Source organism: Aquarana catesbeiana, linkage group LG10, assembly GCF_042186555.1.
Source record: "Aquarana catesbeiana isolate 2022-GZ linkage group LG10, ASM4218655v1, whole genome shotgun sequence".
NCBI classification, from domain to species: Eukaryota; Metazoa; Chordata; class Amphibia; order Anura; family Ranidae; genus Aquarana; species Aquarana catesbeiana.
Genome location: NC_133333.1, coordinates 12,639,289 through 12,648,126, shown reverse-complemented (window position 1 = coordinate 12,648,126; position 8,838 = coordinate 12,639,289). Strand labels below are relative to the sequence as shown.

The 8,838-nt window shown below is 47.8% G+C and overlaps 1 long non-coding RNA gene across 1 annotated transcript in view; it reads left to right on the top strand.

Annotated features, from left to right (window-relative positions):
* The first annotated feature begins 3,674 nt into the window (after positions 1–3,674).
* The window catches only part of LOC141109790 (uncharacterized), a 29,967-nt gene continuing 24,803 nt past the window's right edge, over positions 3,675–8,838 (top strand). The window contains exon 1 of the long non-coding RNA XR_012236192.1: positions 3,675–3,828. This is a non-coding gene — a long non-coding RNA (uncharacterized lncRNA). The remainder of the gene's footprint in view (positions 3,829–8,838) is intronic.

Genomic DNA, 8,838 nt, shown 5'->3' with positions numbered 1-8,838 from the left:
AGCCACTGTGCCCCATCAAACGCAGCCACTGTGCCCCATCAAACGCAGCCACTGTGCCCCATCAAACGTAGCCATTGTGCCATCAAACGTAGCCATTGTGCCATCAAACATAGCCATTGTGCCCTCAAACGCAGCCACTGTGCCCATCAAATGCTGCCACTGTGCCCTCAAACGCAGCCACTGTGCCCCATCAAACGTAGCCATTGTGCCATCAAACATAGCCATTGTGCCCTCAAACGCAGCCACTGTGCCCATCAAATGCTGCCACTGTGCCCTCAAACGCAGCCACTGTGCCCATCAAACGCTGCCACTGTGCCCTCAGACGCAGCCACTGTGCCCATCAAACGCTGCCACTGTGCCCATCAATTGCAGCCACTGTGCCCATCAATTGCAGCCACTGTGCCCATCAATTGCAGCCACTGTGCCCATCAAACGCAGCCACTGTGCCCATCAAATGCAGCCACTGTGCCCTCAAATGCAGCCACTGTGCCATCAAACGCAGCCACTGTGTCCATCAAACGCAGCCACTGTGCCCTCAAACGCAGCCACTGTGCCCTCAAACGCAGCCACTGTGCCCTCACACGCAGCCACTGTGCCCTCAAACGCAGCCACTGTGCCCATCAAATTCTGCTAGTGCCCATCAAATGCAGCCACTGTGCCCCATCTAATGCAGCCACTGTGCCCCATCAAACGCAGCCACTGTGCCCCATCAAACGCAGCCACTGTGCCCAATCAAACGTAGCCATTGTGCCATCAAACGTAGCCATTGTGCCCTCAAACGCAGCCACTGTGCCCATCAAATGCTGCCACTGTGCCCTCAAACGCAGCCACTGTGCCCCATCAAACGTAGCCATTGTGCCATCAAACATAGCCATTGTGCCCTCAAACGCAGCCACGTTCAAAGTCACTTAAATCCCCTTTCTTCCCCATTCCGATGCTCGATTTGAACTTCAGCAAGTCGTCTCCACCACGTCTAGATGCCTAAATGCATTGAGTTGCTGCCATGTGATTGGCTGGTTAGCAATTTGTGTTACCAAGCAATTCAACAGGTGTACCTAATAAAGTGGACGATGAGTGAAAAAAGACAATTGCATCCTGAAAAAAGAACTCCCTAATTTTGCCCCCCCCCCAATGCATTTTGCCAAATTTGTAGAAATTTTGACAATTTTTTGAGAAATTTTGGTAAAGTGAAAATGTGGTTTTGATCATCCCTACCTGTCACACAGATAGACTAATAGACTACAAGTGGCCGTTTAAACTCACACTACGCAGGATTGGTCCCCTAAAAAGTGGGTGCAAACGTTGTAATGGGTTATAAGTGGGTTCTGGGGGGGGGGGGTTGGAGAGAAGTGAAAAAAAAAAACTAAAACGGAGGTGTCTTGGGGTGTGGTTTTTGCTGAAAAACATTGTTGAAGCTCCTGCCCATTGCTGAGGAGCATATCAGCCTTTAATTGGTATAGCAGGGAACCTCATTCATTCTATTACATTTTCAGCCCAGATTAAACCGTATCAGATTAGTGTTCCTTTGGTGGTGTTAGCCAAACTCCAACTAACACTTTATTATAATCAGCTACTGAAAACAGTTTTGTCCCCTTTGGGGTAAAGGTTTTACATACACAAATAAAAGCTGGTCATTCTAAGCACCTTAAATAGTTTGTCTCATCACTGTAAGCTGCTACATTTGCAGGACAGCTTGTTCTTTTGAAAAACAACAGACTCACCGGCAGGCTCACCAGTGAAAAATAAATAAAAGAAAGCCTAAAAAAGAAACCAAATGCAGCCACCCAGTGCCAGGACAAGCTAATCTAGAGCCCAGGGCGAACATGCCAAACTGCCCCCCCCCCCCCCCCCCCCCCCCCCCCCCCAATGTGTCAGCAAAGATCGCCCCACCAAAAAAATAATTGAGCACTAATCTGCATGCTTACCCCTTAAGCATAAATTCCCCTCCCCCCAGTACACATTTGCTCCCCCTGCTGAAATCCCCTCTCCCAACACAAATCTTTGCCCCCCATCCCCCAAATCCCTCAGCTCAAATGCCCTACCCACCCCAGAAAAATCACCGCAAAAAAAAAAAAATTACCCTCCCTAGGAAAAATCCTAGTCCCCTACAGTTTCCCCTCCTAGTACACATTTCCCCCCACCCCACTCCAAATCCCCCCTCTCAGCACAAATACCCTCTCAATCCCCCCCCCTTCCTAGCACAACTCTTCTTCCCCTCATCCCCCAACACAAACCCCCCTAAATCATCACTCTTAGCACACCCCTCTCAAATTTCCCTTCTTAGGGACAAAATTTACCCCCTGCCACCCCCAATCATCTCCACCCTGCCCACCCATTGCATGCTCACCCCTTAAGAATAAATTCCCCTTCATCCCAGTACCAATCTGCTCCCTCTGCTGAAATACCCTCTCTCAGCACAAATGTTTGCCCCCCACCCCCCAAATCCCTCAGCTCGAATGCCCTACCCACCCCCAAAAAAAATCACCGCCCAAAAAAAAAAAATGACCCCCTAGCAAAAATCCTCTACCCCCTACAATTTCCCCTCTTAGTACACATTTTCTCCCCCCACTCTAAATCCCCCCTCCCAGCACAAATACCATCTCAATCCCCCCCCCTCCTAGCTCAAATCTTCTTCCCCTCATCCCCCCACACAACACAAATCCCCCGCCATCACAACTCTTGCACACCCCTCTCAAATTTCCCTTCTTAGAAAAATATTTACCCCTGGCACTCCCAATCGCCTTGCAGTGCCCCCCCCCCCCACCTCACATGATACCACAGTGCCCAGGGCAGCTGCCCCATCCTGCCCACCCCTTGCAGGCTTACCTCTTAAGCATAAATTCCCCTTCCTCCCAGTACAAATCTGCTCCCCCTGCTGAAATACCCTCTCTCAGCACAAATCTTTGCCCCCCCATCCCCCAAATCCCTCAGCTCAAATGCCCTACCCACTCCAAGAAAATCACCGCCCAAATAAAAAAATGACCCCCCCCCCCTAGCAAAAATCCTCTACCCCTACAATTTCCTCTCCTAGTACACATTTTCTCCCCCCCACTCCAAATCCCCCCTCCCAGCACAAATACCCTCTCAACCCCCCCCCCCCCAGCAAAAATCTTCTTCCCCTCATCCCCCCACACAACACAAATCCCCCTAAATCACAACTCTTAGCACACCCCTCTCAAATTTCCCTTCTTAGAACAAAATTTACTCCCTGCCACCCCCAATCGCCTTGTGGTGCCCCCCCCCCCCATCTCACATGATACCACAGTGCCCAGGGCAGCCTCCCCATCCTGCCCACCCCTTGTCCCGGCCCTGTAGCTATCATATCTAAGAATCGGCAAGGTGCACTATAAAAACTGTTTGCTTCTGGGTTTAATACCGCTTTCATTTGTGTGCATCGTTGCATGATGGAGTAACTGTCAGTCAAACTATCACAGCACTGAAAACTGAAAAATGATTGGTAACCAAGGGGTATTACAGGCTGGTACACAAGTGGTTAAACCAGAGTTTGGCATCATGTTCAGCTCTGTTCCCTAAGATCCAGGATGTGTCAGTCTCGCTCCAGTTGCTGCAGGAAATATTACGGCTCACATGAATTGCCACGTATTCCCTGAAGGGAAAAGGGTGCCGTTTCTAATTGGTCATTTAATTTTTAAATTGGGGTTGTGACTGGTTGTCAAGCGTTTTTTATGAGTGTTACGAATGTGTTTAGCTGGCCAGGGTGTGATGTACAGCACCTGTATATTATATATAAGAGTCGTACAGAACATTGATTTCCATTGTCTGGGATTGTCACCTGCTGTGTCAGCTCTTCTGTCTCCGTCCGGAGAGGTAAGATCGCTCACTTTATGTTCCTAATGATAAATACTATGCAGACAGAGAGCGACAAGAGCAACTTAACCACTTGACCTCCTTAAGATCTACCCCCCTCCTTCATGGCCATTTTTTTTGCTATACGGCACTGCACTACTTTAACTGACAATTGCGCGGTCGTGCGACGTTGCACCCAAATAAAATGTTTGTCCCTTTTTTTTTTTCCCCCCACAAATAGAGCTTTCTTTTGGTGGTATTTGATCACCTCTGCGGTTTTTATTTTTTTGCGCTATAAACAAAAAAAGACCGACAATTTTGAAAAAAAACAAAAACAAAAAAAAACAATATTTTTTTTTCTTTCTGCTATAAAACATATTCAGTAAAAAAAAAAAAAAAAGTATATCAGCCCCAATTCACTTGACAAAGGGGACACGCCAGGGGTGTCCTCGTTCCCCCTTTACTGTTCAATCTGGCCATAGAACCACTGTCCCAATTGCTCAATGACCACCCACTCCTTTCTGGTGTTCAGATCGGCGACGTTAAGATGAAAACTGCGCTCTTTGCGGACGACATTCAAATTTTCTCCTTGGCAAAGTCCACTGACCTTCCTATCATTCAAGATATCTTCTCCAACTTCCGACGGTGCTCGGTACTATGCATCAACTTCACTAATGCCCCGTACACACGGTGGGATTTTCCGACGGAAAATGTGCGATGGGAACTTTATGTCGGAAATTCCGACCCTGTGTAGGCTCCATCAGACATTTTCCATCACACAAAATTTGAGATCTGGATCTCAAATTTTCCGACAGCAAAATCCGTTTGTGTGTACACAATTCCGACGCACACAGTGCCACGCAGGCTCGGAATCAAGCAGAAGAGCCGCACTGGCTATTGAACTTCATTTCTCTCGGCTCGTCGTACGCAGTGGCGTAGCGTGGGGGGTGCAGGGGGTGCCGTGGCCCCGGGCGCAACATTTAGGGGGGTGCTAGTATGTGTCACTACTGGCTGCCTCCTCCTAATTTCAAGTTCTTGTGTCCCCTGCGCTCCGGCCGCCATGTTAAGTGTCCGGCGCTCTGTGATTGGGCGTATGGGGGTCATGTGAGGCGTAGGGCTGGCCTGTCCTCGATCGCTAATGAAGTCCCGCCTCCGCACATGACCCCCCATTCGCCCAATCACATTGCACTGGACACTGAACATGGCAGCAGCCAGAGCTCGGGGGAGAGAATAAACAAAGTGAGCCACCGCTGTCTTCTCCTCCTCCTCCGAACCGATGCAGGCCAGGACAAGAAGGTGAGTGAGACTCCCTCGTGAGAGTCATGTTACTGGCGGGGGGGATGGGAGAGAGAGACTGTAGGCAGGACAGTATAGTGTAGGCTGTGTAGTATAATGGTCAGCATAGTGTAGTATAATGGTCAGTATAGTGTAGTATTGTGGTCAGTATAGTGTTCAGTATAATGGTCAGTATAGTGTAGTATAGGGGTCAGTATAGTGTTCAGTATAATGGTCAGTATAGTGTAGTATAGGGGTCAGTATAGTGGTCAGTATAGTGTAGTATAGTGGTCCGTATAGTGTATTATAGTGGTCAGTATAGTGGTCAGTATAGTGGTCAGTATAGTGTAGTATAATGGTCAGTATAGTGTAGTATAGTGGTCAGTATAGTGTAGTATAGTGGTCAGTATAGTGGTCAGTATAGTGTAGTATAGTAGTCAGTATAGTGGTCAGTATAGTGTAGTATAGTGGTCAGTATAGTGTAGTATAGTGTAGTATAGCGGTCAGTATAGTGTAGTATAGTGGTCAGTATATTGGTCAGTATAGTGGTCAGTATAGTGTAGTATAATGGTCAATATAGTGGACAGTGTAGTGTAGTATAGTGGCCAGTATAGTGGACAGTGTAGTGTAGTATAGTGGTCAGTATAGTGGACAGTGTAGTGTAGTAAAGTGGTTAGTGTAGTGTAGTATAATGGTCAGTATAGTGGACAGTGTAGTGTAGTATAGTGGTTAGTATAGTGGACAGTGTAGTGTAGTATAGTGGACACTGTAGTGTAGTAAATTGGTCAGTGTAGTGTAGTATAGTATAGTGGTTAGTATAGTGGTCAGTGTAGCATAATGGTCAGTGTAGTATAGTGGACTGTGTAGTATGGTGGTCAGTATAGTGTTGTGTAGTATAGTGGTCAGTGTAGTATAGTGGACAGTGTAGTGTAGTATGGTGGTTAGTATAGTGGTCAGTATAGTGTAGTTTAGTATGGAGGTCAGTGTAGTGTAGTATAGTGGTCAGTATAGTGTAGTGGACAGTGTAGTGTGGTGGTCAGTATAGTGTAGTATGGTGGTCAGTATAGTGTAGTGTAGTATAGTGGTCAGTGTAGTGTAGTATAGTGGTCAGTGTAGTGTAGTATAGTGGAGAATGTAGTGTAGTGGTCAGTGTAGTGGACAGTATAGTGTAGTGTAGTTCTCAGTGTAGTGGACAATATAGTATAGTGGACATTGTATTGGTCAGTGTAGTTCTCAGTGTAGTGGACAGTATAGTATAATGGTCAGTGTAGTGCGTAATGGTCAGTAAAGTAATCAGGTTGGTCAGTGTTGAAATCAAGTAGGTTAGTGTAGTGGTCAGTATAGGAATCAGGTAGGTCAGTACTATTGTATTTGAAGGGACTCAGGAGTGCTAAAAGTCCACAGGTTGGGGGGCGCAAATTACTTGCCTTGCCCCGGGTGCTGACAACCCATGCTACGCCACTGGTCATACGTGTTGTACGTCACCACGTTCTTGACGTTCGCTATTTCCGACCAACTTTGTGTGACCGTGTGTATGCAAGACAGGTTTGAGCCAACATCCGTCAGAATAAATCCATGGATTTTGTTGTCGGAATGTGCGATCAATGTCCGATCGTGTGTACGGGGCATAAGAGTGAAGTTCTTCCATTACACCCAACACACTCCCAACGTTGGACTCGATCCTCCCTTTTACAGGTAGCGAAACAATTCATAACATATCTGGGTATTAGAATAGGGCGAGATCCCTCCTCTCTGTACCACCTTAACTACCCACCCATTTTTGACAGGATCAAGCGTGAACTGGAAGCGTGGATGACTCTTCTAATATCGTTTTTCGGAAGATGCCATTTATAAAAGATGGTCTCATTTGCTAGATTACTTTATCCTTTAAAAACACTTCCCCTATTACTCAAACACAAAGACATTCAAAATCTCAACAAGGCCCTGATGGCTTTTTTGTGGAGAACAAAGAGACCACGTATTGCTAGACACAAACTGCATCTTCCGAAACACGAAGGATGCCTCCTTAGGCAGGGCATGGACTGGGAAAAATGGTAAAGCCTTAGTTATAGATCAATAGAAAGCTAGTATAAGTACCATCATCCAGGGGTGTTATAGTAGAGAGGGATATGAGGGTGGAAATGTGGCGGCAGTTGCTGCTAGTGCCTATTCACATATGCACCCCCATTGATTGAAAATTGGGACTATTACGGTACTCGATAATGATATTGCAGTTACAACATTCTAAAAAAATGTATAAATTTTAATAATTGGAAATATAAAATTACAACACAAAATAATTACATACAGTCATAAAAACAAATGCCACACTGAGTACAGCGAGGGTAACCCCCAAAGTTTTTGCAGGGGATGTGTGTGGAGTTATTATCTCGACCGGTTTCGCGTCTGGATCCGCTTCTTCAGGAGAAACAAATCTATAAAGTAATTTAGAATAACTTAGCTGAATACATACATAAGTGGTTACATACGTAGACAATGCAGCACACATAATAAATCACAAATGTAATCACAACTCACAGTACATGCAAAGTAAAACTAAGGACAAGCTCACCCGCTCGAGCGGAAACAGTGGGACAGCGGAACCCAACACAATTCCCCCGCGGCGGACACGGGGGATCTATGAATGGACTCTAGTTTGGTAAAAAATGAAAATAAATTGATAATGATACTCTAGTAGTTGGAACATTGACGACGTGGTGAGGAAAGCAGGGGGGGGGGGGGAATCAAGGGGGGGGGGGAGGGTTGAGGGGAAAGGGGGGGAGGGGGGGGAGGAAGGGGGAGAAGGGGGAGGAGTGGAGTGAAAGGGAAGGGAAAAAAGGAAGGGGGGGAGGGGAAAAAAGAGGAGGAGAGGGAAAAGGGGGGGGGAGGGAGAGGGGAAAGAGGGGGGGAGAGGAAAGGGGGGGGGAGGGGGAGGAAGAGGGGGGAGGGAGGAGGGGGGAGAGGAAAGGAGGGGAAAGAAGAAAAGGGAGGACACGGGCAAGGAGAGGGGGGGAAAAAAAAGGGGAGAGTGAAGGATGAGGGATGAGGGAATGAAGGAGGTAAGGCAAGGGAGGGAGAGGGGGGGAAAGGGAGGGGAAAAAGAGGAGGAAGGGGAAGGGGAAGGAATGGGGGGGGGAAACGGGGGGAGGGGGGGAACGGGTTGGGGAGAGGGGGGGGGGTTATTACATAGATCCACGTACTCCAACTATGCCTTAGAGGCAGCCTTGGTCCTCTCCCCTCAATCTATCAGCAGTGCTTCAATCTCCACTCAAGGTTTTGAAATCTCACTTGAGAAGCAACTCATTGATACGAGACACTGTGGTGGCATGGAGGGAGATATCCAAGCTTATGGGGGTACCTTATACTATCTCTAAACACCTCCCAATACAAGGCAATCCGTTGTTCCCTGCAGGAATGACACATGAAGCATTTCTAACATGGGACTTCCCTGGGCTTAACCCGTGCAGCCTCCTTGCTCTACCCAGCACCTGCAACATCCAAACCTTTCAGGAGGTTTCAAAGCAATATCATCTACCCTCACACCACTACTTCTACTATTGCCAACTGGTGGCTTTTGTTAACCAGTTGCCGACCGCCGCACGACGATGTACGTCGACAGAGCGGCCACGGGCAGGCAAAAGGGCTTACCTGTACGTCCTTGCCTGCCCGCGGGTGGGGGGGTCCGATCGGACCCCCCTCCGGTGCCTGCGGTGGTCGGCAAATCTCCCCCGGCGATCGGTGGTGAGGGGGAGGCCA